Source organism: Apteryx rowi, unplaced genomic scaffold, assembly GCF_003343035.1.
Source record: "Apteryx rowi isolate R43461 unplaced genomic scaffold, aptRow1 scaffold_3, whole genome shotgun sequence".
Taxonomy (NCBI): Eukaryota; Metazoa; Chordata; class Aves; order Apterygiformes; family Apterygidae; genus Apteryx; species Apteryx rowi.
Genome location: NW_020449418.1, coordinates 2342564 through 2355351, shown reverse-complemented (window position 1 = coordinate 2355351; position 12788 = coordinate 2342564). Strand labels below are relative to the sequence as shown.

The window sequence follows — 12788 nt, the reverse complement described above, 5'->3', positions numbered from 1 at the left end:
TAATTCTTAAACTACACCTTAAAATGTCACTTAAGATGTATATGTGTCCATACCTATTTATATATATATGTGCAGGAGCTAGTCACAGACATAACTCCTGTGCCAGTCATAAAATGACTGTATAAAGATTACCCACAAAGGTTATTTTGTCTGGATTGGGGCTAAATATCTTTACAATCCCCAGGGTTATTAAAGGCTGACTGCCTAGTATATGCAGTTAGTGTATTTTCCATTAAAATCTGTTGGTTAACTACAGAACTTGAAATTACTTTGTCTTTAATTTCAGGAATATTAAATTAAGAACTGAAAACTAGAACCCAAGTGGAACTGGGTGATTGAAAGTGGAATTTGGTATGTCAACAGCGCTCTTAGTATATTCGTAATGCGCCTATCTGACTGGCTACGTGTGCGCATCTGTGTATATGCATGTGATATATATTATTTGCGAACGTATACTCAGTTATCAGGTGTCTGTTCAATTTTAATTGACAATATGAGATTCCTGTGGTTACTCTGTGCACAGATTGCCTTGGGGCTCTACAGGGTTTGTGGGAAGAAAAGCCTTGACAAGTTTTCATTAAGCTCTGAATCAGGCAATTGGAAAAGAGGAGAATGAAAGGAGCTGAAAAGAGGGACAACTTGTTAGTGTTGCATTCTGCGCTTGGAACGAGAAACCTCTTTTAGACAAGAGTGGTTCTCAGGCCAAGAATTTCAAACTCGCAGAGAAACCTGTCCAGAGCACAAAAGTTGTTTGAACGGGGTGCAGAATTGTCACAGTAATTAGAGCAATCTCCGTTTACTGAGTGGCAGCCTTTACAAAGGACAGGGGATAAAGGGTTCAAATTCATCTTTCTCTCTGTGATTCACTTTTGATGAACTGCCTCTGTGTATGTATGTGTATATGGAGGAGTGTGTGTGTGTGGCCACATTTTTAGCTACTCATCATTAAATTGCCCTTGTTTTAAAAGAACAAGGACTTGCGTTTCTTCTTCCTGCCTCAAATGACGGTTTCAGGCAGTTTTTTTTTTCTTTCTTTCTTTTTTTTTGGGGGGGGGTGAGGGGGGAGGTGCTCTAATTTGATGTACAGAAATAAGATGATACTTTTGGAAATGCACTTGTGCTCTGCTGGAGGGGAAGCCCAGAATATTTCTCAGTAAATTTGTTGTCTTTCTTACTTSATCCTGCATCTCTGACTGTTAGGAGCAATCCCATTAGTTTTAATGGGATTACCTGTGGAAGCGAGGACTGGACGAATAGGGCTTGGGCCTTTAAAGTTTATCATCTTGCCACTGTAAGGTCTGTCCAGAACTACTGAATCAGCTGGAGTTTTGCCATTGCTCTTGTTAGGAGAAGGATCAGGCCCATGGATTACATGAGACTGGGTCTTGTGAACAAGCCAAATAAAACTGTAAAAATGACAGTCATCATTGGGTGCATTGCAGAAGTGTCTGGAGGCCTTGAGCTGGGCTCCTTCTGGTGAGATGCTCTGCAGAGAGCAGTGTGAGTGAGACAGCAAGTTCACCCTGTGGGTGCTCCTGCCCAGGGAAGGATGCGGGGCTGCTGAATTTCCCGTAAGCCTTTACTTTTGATGAAAACAAAATGTTAAGCTCCTTGACTTTTGAATAATCACCCTGAGTGCAACATTAGTCATTTTGATGTCCATTTATTCATTTAGTTGCTGTTTAGGCTTTGTGTTTGCCTTTTGTTTGTTCTCCCTGAAATAATGTAAGATCTCTGCTTTGCGAAGTCTTGGTGGTAGTGATCCTTGCTGTTTTGCTTAATTATTTAGTCAGTGTTATGTCTCTCCCCCTTTTTCACCGCTGCATCTAAATGCAGAGAAAAAGGAGCCCTTGAGGTTGATGTCTTTGCTCTATCTTGGGTTTCTCTGTATCTAATGTTGCCTTCAGGGCCTGTGGGCATAGCTGGTTAGGCTCTATGTTGGGACCTTGTGAATATTATACATTTACTTTCTCCCTCCCTCCTTCCCTCCTGGAGACCTGGGAACAGCGAGTATCTGAACATATTCCTAAGATGCACCAGAGGAAGAAGGGTGGTCTTGCTACAGATTACAGAAACATTGCTAAAGGTAGTAGATACTCATCTGAGTGAAAGTTGTAGGACTGAGGTCCTGAGCAGTACACTTACAGTATTTGCGGACCTGGCTCATGTCCCATGCCTACATCCTCAGTCAGGTGAGAGAGCCGGGCAATTCTGAATGACAAGAAAAAGAGGTATTGCCTATTTGAAAAAGTGATTGTTCTTCCCACAAGAAACTCTTGTATATAGCTTTCCTCTTCTCCACCAAGCCAAACAACTTATTTTCCACTGGTGATGGTGACGAATTTGGCCAGATCTTTGTTATATTTTAGAAAAAAACAGATTTATTATTCAGAGTTGTTCGCTAGCGTCAAAAAAGCTGTGGAAAAATTACTTGGCCTTAAGTTTACATTTCAAAAAAATGCCTGTTTACATTTAGCAAAGCACGCTTCTGTTTGCGTACTCGGGTTGTCTGCGAGAACGGTGCTGTGAATATGGGAAACCTTCTCGCAGGCGCGAGGAGGAGCTGGGAGACGGGGATTATCCTGGCAGCAACGCTGCGTTGCTTGCAGGATCTGTGGATCTGTGCCTTGGACGGTGCCATGGTCAGGTTGGACGGTGTGTCCATGTTGAGATGATGTTACTTTGTCTCAAGCAGTGATAGTTAGCAGACGGGTTGTGGCTTGGGCCGCTCTGAAAGAGCACCCCGTGCGCGGGACTAATTGTTGATTAGAACGTACTTGTTGCAAATTATGAACCTCTCCTGAATATGGCTTTCTCAGTCCTACCCCTTGTGCATTATTTTCTCAGCTGGTAATTAATTTCTCAGTTTGGTAATTTGTCAGTAACTGGCATCTCTTCAGTAATGAATGCTCTGTAGTAATTCTGCATCGCTAAGGAGTAATTGCTGGCCCTATAAAGTCACTGATCTCCTTCATTTGCCTACTGGATAACCTTTCCTTTTACGTTATTATGGCCAAGTTATCCGTAGCAACAAACTCTAAGTACGTCTCCAGTCAGTGTCTTGGCTGCAGCTTGATACGCGGAGGGAGAGGGCAGGAGGAAGCTGTTTTTTAGTCATGATCTCGGGCAGTTCATGTAGCTCATGACAACAGCAGAAAGCTTTTATTTGATTTTACAGCTATGTATTTAGCTGGGAAGTACATACTGCTCAGACTATAAAAGCAGCTGTTAATCGTAGTTCAGGTGGCAAAGCTGAGTGGCAGATGCCCTCATCTTGTTGCTGGGTATTTCCTCAAGCCTCCTGTTCTGCCTGGCCCTATCTTGCTTTTCTGCTTACCCTTGGGATTGTTTCTTAATGCGATGGTAAGCAGTTTTGAGATGCTGCCCTTCCTGGAAACTCGTTTGGGGTATATGGCCCTGAGATTCTGTGTGCGTGTCCAATTTTCATTGGACGCACCTAGATATTTTTGACATTTGTTTTTGTTTTTATTGCTACTTGAACATGTTGACAATGCCACAAAGAGTGAGTTGAATCTTCTTTCTCTCTTCCCTCACCCCCCCTTTTTTTTTCCCCTGCTGTTGGAATTGTTAGTTAAATTCCAATTACGGGGCTTGTTCAACACCTGTACAAACCCACAGCCATTGTTAAGGGAATAATTTGAGGACAATGGGGTTATGCAGCTGTACACAAGTGCAGAATTTGGATTGCAAAGTCTTTTTATTACTCTGTGTGCATAAGAAAGAGAAGGCAAGAATTCAGCTTAATTTTCAGATCCCAGATATAATTTGTAGGACAAGCGTTTGGAAGAAGGGTAACCGGGGAGGGGAAGAAATGTCTGAACATGTTCAGACATGGCACTGAATACATATGAAATGGAAAGTTAAAAGGAAATAAACACTACACTCCTTTCCTCCCTACCTCACCCTCATACCACTTTCATGGAGTCATTTTTTTCAAGGTATAGCTACACAAAGCTGGTTGGAGAAGATGTTTTTGCACATTGATTGCCTTCAAATTGGTCACACTTAAACCTGAATATTTGCATGAAACTGAGGTAGTGGGACATTGTGCTGATTTGTAGTCCCCAAAATCACCAGCCGCATTGTACCCTGGTAAAACCAGTAAGCTGCAGTAGTTGCGCACTCACATGGATATGCTCTGTTTGGTGGGAGCAAAATCAAACCATCTGAATTCTAGCTGCTGGGTAAATCCTATTGCCCTTGCTTAAAGTTAAGGTGACTTAAAATATGGGGGGATGTTAGCTGTTTGACTCTTCTATGTTCTACTTTAGAGAAGAATAAATCTAATGTTGTCCCCGAAGGTGACCTGGTATCTCATGCTAACAGAGAAACCCTCTTAAGATTGTGAGAACAGTTTTAAAAGCCAGCAGGGCCAAATCCTAGAATCTGTAGTGCTTCTCCTCTTCTGTTGTGCCAACACACAGATGTAGTTTTGTGTAACTTGATGAATATCTAGCAATGGGTCATCTTCCTTTGGCGTAATTCCAGTTAAGACCAAAAGAGGTACATCTAGAATGAAAACAAGGATCCACTCCCCTGCTGTCACAAGCGGTTGCACATTGAGATTATCCTTCTCCCATGTCTCTTCCAGTTTCATGTTATTTCTATTTCCTTCATACTCATGGGAATTCTTGCAGGCAAGGATGGCAATTTTCTTCATTATCTATCATAAGTACTTAATGCATTTGGGGTACAACAAAAATTAAGTAGAAATGATCATTAGTGGTTAGATAAATGTTCAGATCAGTTTGTCCTTTTTGGTGATTTGCTGTTAGAACTAATCTTGACTGCTACAAATAGGCTTGGTATTTGGCATTTAAGTTTATGTAGGAGGGGAAAAAAGGCTGCTGCCTGTGAAGTTGTTCACAAGTTACTTGCTGTTCTTTTTCAGTGAGTAATTACTCAGCTGAGTAGCATGACAGGAGTCTCAGTTATGGAACTGTTTGATCAAGAGAGAAATGGATAGTTTCCCATCTTATTTATGCACAGACATAATGGTGTGTGTGCTTGTGTTCAGGGGAAGGCTAGCTACCTTCCAAGCACTGTCAGGAAACATGGCTTATAGTGAAGAAGCAATCAGACATCTCTATTAGACATGAATTTGGAATTATATAAAGAAATGAGGCTGATATGAGGCTGTCCAAGAAGGTGGTTAAAAAATCTTTCAATGAGGTTTAGTAGTTTGGTGCATTGGAGATGCATTTTTCTTTTTTTTTCTCTCTGTAGTGACTAGTGTGAAGTTCTCCAGCCAAAGAGTGTAGTTCCACTAAGATAGTAGTGATTTGTCCTAAAACTTTCAGTGGATGAACTTATGAATTGCAATCTGCTGTGGTGATCTTGTTTCTAGCAGCTGGTGTTAGTTAGGAGTTATGGTGTTTCCTTGTCTTTGCAGTTGTGTAAGTTTCATTGAAATAAATTAAACTCTATAAGCGAAAGGTTTAATTTCCTCCCTCTACTTGGATAATAATTTCTAAAAGATGATTTATTGATGTTTTTGGAATGGTAGTGTAGATACGCTGAACTAATGGGAGGTGAAGCTAGCATTGGTACAACTTTCCTCATGTTGTTTGCCAGTATAGGTTGCATTAGCTTCTGTTGCTTTGCATCAGTTGCTCTTGTTTTGTTATTGTATTAGTAGCACTGTGCGTCTGCCTTACAAACTTAAATCATTCAGCTTGTGCTGATTATACGACATACGCTCTATACAGCGAATATTGTATTTAGCTTGTTGGATGGCAAGCATGTGGGGTAAGCCGTCTTGGAATTCATTGGAGACCCTTTTGTGCAATAACTTCTTTCTTTTAAGGTAGTAAAAGTTGTCCCTTTAACTTCATCAAGAATGCTTAACTAGGCAGGGTGGGCCATACCTGGCAACTGATTAGGTAATTCTGACTTCGGATCATGGGCCAATAACATGGCTGTGTGATGAATAATCTTACTGCACTGAAAAAAGCCAAGAACTTATGTCCTATTAGATGATGGAGCTTGAGGGGCGGTTAACATATGGTGTTATTTGAATGCTTTTACAATTTGAAGCATTGCCCACCCAAACTGAGTCCCAGATTTCAAATTTCATTTATACTTCTGTCTGCACAACCCAAGAAATGGCTAGGTTCATACAATAATTGCAGTAGAATGCTTGATTTTAAGCAAATGAACCCATCTGTGTAGTTATAGATACCAAAATCTTGGAGCAGTTGAAGGTAGGAGAGGAACTATATGTGAATGAAAATGAAACTGGCTTTTGTTCAGTGACTTTTTTGGATGGCTTAACAATTACAACTTTATTAAGATATAGTTAGCTACTTTATCAGTTAATTTTTAACATAAAGCTCTCTTTAAAAGCTTCAATAGATGATTGCAAATTTTGCATAAGTAGCATTGGAAAAACTGTGCTTTAAGCTGTGCAAGTAATTAAATGGATCTGTTTCTGAACCAGGAGTTTGGCACACAAATCTGAAAGAAATTGACAGGGAAACTCTAATACCTGTATATAATATATATACATATACGTATGTATATAAGTGTTTTTCTCCCAAGTTTGAGGCCCAAGTGATGGTACTTGTGACTTTGCTTGGTGATCTAGAAGTCATGAATACAACTCTGAACAGGTAGCGTTGTTCTCCACGTTTGCTAAGGCTGATGCTCATGTGGGAGAAAAGAGGCATTTCTTAATTAAGCAGAGGTAGAATCCCTTGCATACTGATTCTTCTGAATCTATGGAAAGCTGGACTGTGCTCCTCCAAAGCCCTGCTTCAGCTGCAGAGTTATCATCAAAATGTGACCCAAAGGCAGCTGGAACTCTGTCGTAGTGGTTAACCTTCTTCTGAAGCTTGTGTGTTGCACAGAGGTAGGTTAGAGGTTGCTAAGCTGTGGTTTGGTGTTGGCTGGTGGGATGGCATGGCCCCAGAAGAGTGTCTGTGCTATACTTGCATGCTGTCTTTCCCCAAGTATTCTTTGTGCTCGTGATGGTTCACAAAGCAGTGGGGAGGTCCTTGCTGGGAATGTCCTGCTTGAGTCTCAAGTGTATTCCTTGATGTATTCTGCCTTCCACTTTAAAAGAAGCATTGGTCTGGTCCGGTAAAATCAGCTTTTCCAGGAACTGTAAGAGGCAGATGGCCATGCATAGGTGCCTTGGGAGAGAAGTCTCTACATGCAAACCTGGGTTGTCCCTTGAGCAAAAGTGAACCTTTAAGCCACAGTACATTTGCCCTGGCTGCATCCTGGTGTGAGGGAAGATTCATGTCCAGGCGAGATCAGCACAGCTCTGTAGATTCTCCTCTGCCCTCTGCTCTGCAGCCCGAATTTCAAGCTCAAGTCACAGTGCAGACTTTGTGACCCTTTATGAAAGAACCTGATGAGAGTTTTGGCCTATATTTTTAAATATATCTGTGGTAATATAATCAGCTTCCACCCCCTACTCAGCTTCTAAGCAGTTCCTRAAATAACCTTTGGTAGCATGACACGTGTGAAACTTCCTCTCTGGTTTAATCTCCTGTACACAGCCCCAGCCCAATGTTTATACGACTGTCATAAGGAAGATTCTGTAGGTGTATCCGAGCCTTTTATGAGAGCGTGACACGACATCGGTTTCTACATTTATCTCTTTGCTTCTTGACGTTCTCCTCTCTGCCATACTTTCAGTTTTGGAATGAGGAAAAGTGATGTGGAGCTGCTGCATCTTGTCAGTGGGGTGTGAATTTCCACCTCCCCAACTTGCTGAGCACTCAGAATGTCCTTTATAAGGACACATGATTTGGGCTTTCTCCCTTCTCCCTACCTTCTCCCTTTCTGCTTCTTTAGCCTACCGATGTTTCAGAAGAATAACAAACCAAGAGTGGATGTTAGAATGGATCTGTGAATAGATACATATAAGTTGCCTGGTTGCTGAAAAGATTTTTATTGACCTAAGTTTGGAATATTTACAAGTGGCAAATCCACTGGTGAGATTATGCAGACCAGACTAAATGAGTTCTGAGAGGCATTTATAACACCTTCAGACAACCAGTCTTTTCGTTTGTAGCAAATGGGTTTATCTGCACAGACRTGTGTGTGTCTATGTACATATATCTATCTATTTATAAATATGTATGTATGTCTCTGTGTGTGTGTATATATATATAAAAAATATATACACATATACAAAATGTAGGTAAATGTCTATGCCTCTTTTCTTTCTCTGAAGTATAAAATTAGCATTAATAATATTTCTGTTGCTGGCTGTCCATAAAACACAGCAATCTTGGAATGAAGTGAAAGCAGTAGTGTGACTGCGGTATTAGGGTGTCAATAATTAAAGTATCTGTTCTAAAGTAACCTTCCTACCTGGTAGGTCGTGCCGCTCTGAAGCTCGTGAGGGACTGTGGGTAGTTGTGGGGTTTCTTGAGCGCTTTGCCAGCACCAGATGGGCTGCTTCCTTAGTTCGGTAGTGGAATGCAACTTTTTAGGCTAGCCACAGTAACGCTTCAGACTCTCGGTGCTCACAGAGGGCGTGCAACAAATGTTACTTTAAATCCTTGGGTTTTTTTTTTGTTTTTGTTTGTTTTTTTGGCACACAGTCTAAGGGGGAAGAGGAGAAGGGGAGGAGGATGGAAGAGTGGAGAGCAAGAAAATGCCCTTTTGTAGTAGATTTAAACAAAACAATATCCAAGAAACACTGGCGGTTTGAAAGCTGTTTGGAAGTTTTGTGTGTTAGAAGTAGTCCCAGCTGAGAGACGTTGCTGAGCAGAGTTCAAGCAAGGAGGGCAAAGGTGCAGCATAAATATAGTTTGTCAGATTGTTGCTGAAATAAATGAACATTATTCTGTGGATATCATAACTATGTATATAGTCACTGAGTGGTGTCACAAAATACTTAATGGCCTGTATTTGTTGTGCCTTTTGACCTGGAAGGAAAAGGGTGTGATCCTGCTCCAATTATAATCAATGAGCCTTGCTATTGATTTGTGGGAGGCCTTGTAAGTGCGGAGAGCAGGGACAGATGATGGGGAGTAATGGCTGGGGGATAAGCCACTGGTGGAATATTCTGTTTACTTAGCTTTGATTGTAGCTTAGCACTTGCTGCTCACTTGCTTTGTGATTTAATTTATTGTCTTAGATCCAAATGAATGTTTAACAAGGCTGCGCCTAGTAATTTTACAAGTAGCCTTAGGAATTCATTCATTGTGTAAAAGCATTTTTCACAACACCTGAACTGCTAGAACAGGTGGAGAGAAAGTACAGCAGCCTGTACAGACGGACACCTCGCTTGGCAGACAGAAAGGGCTCTTGTTCCTTGTTTGTAGTCAGACTTGCTTTTAAATGTATTTTTATTGGCTAATCAATATACAATAGGAATCCACTCCCTGGTCAACTGAAGCACCACTTAATTGAGAAATAAATGATAAACCAATTATGTTTTGCTAGCAGAGAACATTTCAGGGTGATTATGGATGCTGTGCTAAATTTTTTTGGCATCCCTTGAGTGAGACAAATTGCTTTCCCTCAGGGCGGCTCCACAAGCTTGGGTCACATCCTGGCCTTGCTGAAGGCAATGGGAGTTTCCCTTTTCTAGAGAGGGCCGGGACACCAGCCTTTGTCTCTGGTGGTCTCCATCCTCCTACTTTGACTGCCATACCCGTCTAGTCAGCTCTTGGGCAAAGCTCTTTGCACAGGAGTCTGGATGCTATCTGTGTCTCTGAATTGAGTCTCTCTCTGCTAGAAGGTTTATTTGTTTGGGATTCAGCCTCATGAGCCCGGAGGCTGTTGTGTTGGCATGCAATGGCAAAATCTGAAGGCTGTGGTGGGCCTCCGGCTGGTCCGATGCCCTCAGCTCTTTCCGAGACGGACCTCGGTACGTTCTGATCGCAGGCTGGGTGAGCGCGCTTGCTGGGTGATTTCAGCACAGTAGTCCACACAGCTTTGTGATAGGCCTCTGACCTCTCTCAAAAGCTGGATTTTTTTCAGAGCCAGCTACTTGCCAGGATCTAGGCTGATGTGTACCCTTCAACAGCCAATGGAGTTAGCAGTCACAGCTCATATCTGTGAGGTCTGTTAATGAGGAGCTGGAAGAGGGAGCGCTGCATCAGCCAGGAGTAGAGGAAGCTGTGTTTAATCGGTTTCTCAAGTCCAGTCTCTGGCTATGACAACTGATTTGCAACGGAAGCTGTCGGAGCAAGCTAGGATACAAAAGCCCAAGGATGCATTGTTCTACTTGGCTTTGAAGCTTTGCACTGGCTGGTAGCGAGAGCTGAGATTTATTAAATGAAAAAAAGAAATCAACTTATTAGGTGCTCAGCTCGGTTTCTGCTCGCTGCGTGGATTTTTGGCTGTGCTCTACCCAAAGTTGTGTCCAAGGCACCGTCCGCACTGACCTCCTTTTATGCCAGAATGTCAGCCCGACACCTGTGTACCATGGCTGGAGCTGAGCCTACTTGGTGATAGAATAGGAAGTCTCCTCTTTTGAGGGATTACGACCTGGGAATGGCCTCCCTATTTTGTATGACAGAATAAATCTAAAGCATAGAGAAACTTTCCACTTGTCTTTATAATTTCTGGGATGTTGATGATTCTTCCTGGTAGTACTTGAACTTGCCTGTGTGGGGCTGGTTTGCCATTATATGGTTCTTGTTTGCTTTTGCAGCTATTCTGACAATTGTTGTGCTGCTCTTATTTCTGGTCTGTTCAGCCTCATGCTAGGTGAACAGACGGCATGCAATTTATAAATAAATATTTATTGTTTTGAGTGATGACTGAGAGAGAGGGTATTTCCTGACTGTGAATGACTGATTGGAAGAGTTGGAATCCGCCGGCTCTTCGGTGCCAGGCGATGCCCAAACCTAGAAGTCGTTATTACTTTTTTTATGCTGTGACCCCTGCCCTTCTCTCCCTTGCAAACCTGTGCCTCGTTCTCATGCCAGCTTGACAAAAATAAACACGCTTTTAAGAACGCTCCCCCCACCCCACGTAATTAAGTGGCTGGTTTGCACAAGGATATAAGTAACTTCCTTGCTGTGTTACAGATAAGGGTGATAAGGGTCTAGTAGAGCAACATTGCCCCATACCCATAGCCTTCAGTGGGACAGGAGTAACAGTTGCAAAACTGGGTGCTGCTTCTTGCCACAGCGTGGTCTGCTGCCACCTCTCCCCTGCCTACTCTGTGTGGGTGAAGCCCGGGGAGGCGACACGCTGCGTTCGCGTTCCTGCCATTAATCTGCCGAGTGTTTAGGGCATCAGCATTTTTTTTCCCCTTCATAGCTTGACAGGCGCAATTCAGCAGAAGATGGGCTTGTGTGGGAATTGATGTCTTTGAGTGTTTTCAGAGTTTTTGATTGGGTGCTCGTGAGGTGTTGGGAAGTCCTCCAAGGGAATGACCTGCGGGATTGATGCCAACTGTACTTTCAGAAGTGACCCGAGACACTTGGAGCCATTCCCAGCGCTCAGAATTACACTGAAACACCAGCATGATGAAAAAACAAATGCAGAATTGCTAAATGTATGTTGCCCCCAGATTGTGTGAACTGTCGTAACTCTGCTAAAAAACCAGCCCTCTGCTGATTTCCTTCAGCCGAACCTCAGGCCATGCGACTGTTTTATCTCTGTATATAAGTCATGCATCAGAATGGAAATAAGTGGTGAAAATGAAAGAAGTATTTGTAGTTTTTGTTGGGACATACAATAATATGTAATAATGGTATTTGAATAGTAAAATTGAACCAGAGGTGGCATGCAGAATAATGTCATTTTTCAGAGTGTTGTTTTGTATCTGATTTAAGTTTCAGTGAAGAGAAACAGAACGATGTTTTTCAGGTTCCAGTAAGATTTTAGTGTCTCTTCTTTCCATCTGTGTAGAACTTCCCCTTGCCCCATCTAGAAGGAGAATATTTTATATCCCATTACTTTAATCACTTTTGGTTTTGAATTTAATCGTCTTCTATTACAATGTTTAGGTTAAAGAGGTTTTTATGGTGTTCTGGTATTGGCTTTGAAAAATCTTTAGTCACTGATCTTTGTTGCTCATTAAATACATTTTTAATTTTTAAACCAAGACTTCTATCTAAATGTTGGATTCTTTGGGATGAGTTTGGTTTTTTTTTGTTTTTGTTTTGTTTTGTTTTTTAATTATAGAAAGACTTCCTTCATTTTAAGCCAGCAAGCTGGATTCCCCAGTTAAATGATGTACAGCAACTAGAGCAACTAGTATCACTTGTTCGTATATAATTCATGACAAAATGATGGGGGGGAAATCTGTTAGGAGAGTGTTTTGTTCCCCCCCTGCAAACAGAAATAATAAGAGGAAAAATAGCTGATGGATTGATTGTACTAATATTAATACTTAGTCATGTAAGTCAGCATCTATATTATTGTTTGTCTGAAATTACTAAATGCTTCGTCCCCAGTAACCTCATGCCTGTGAAGGGACCTGAACGCTGAGAATGTGGGATTAGACTTACTTGTCCCTAAGAAAATAATGTGTCTTTTAATTTGAAAGAGCTTTCTTGAACAGATTTTGAGAGACAAATTATGTCTTGCCTAATTGGCAAAATTATTTCTTCTCCAAGAAATGCATGTTATTTTYGAACCCAGAATGTATGACTTTGCCTGCAAATATTTTGAATCTGATTATGTGAGCTAGTAGCTGAAGTATTTCACCAGAAATTGGGACTTGTGGGTGTTACTCTCTATCTCCTCTAATATATCTAAATCCTAAAAAGCGGAAGCTTTCTAATGCTGTCTACCCAAATTGAGAAGCTCAGGATTTCATCTTCAATGAAGCTTAGTGGTGTTTT

The 12788-nt window shown here is 41.6% G+C and overlaps 1 protein-coding gene across 1 annotated transcript in view; it reads left to right on the top strand.

The window, feature by feature from the left end:
- The first annotated feature begins 321 nt into the window (after positions 1-321).
- The window catches only part of TCF7L2 (transcription factor 7 like 2), a 173110-nt gene continuing 160643 nt past the window's right edge, over positions 322-12788 (top strand). The window contains exon 1 of the mRNA XM_026069605.1: positions 322-351. The gene's annotated coding sequence lies outside the window, so the exon portion shown is untranslated. The remainder of the gene's footprint in view (positions 352-12788) is intronic.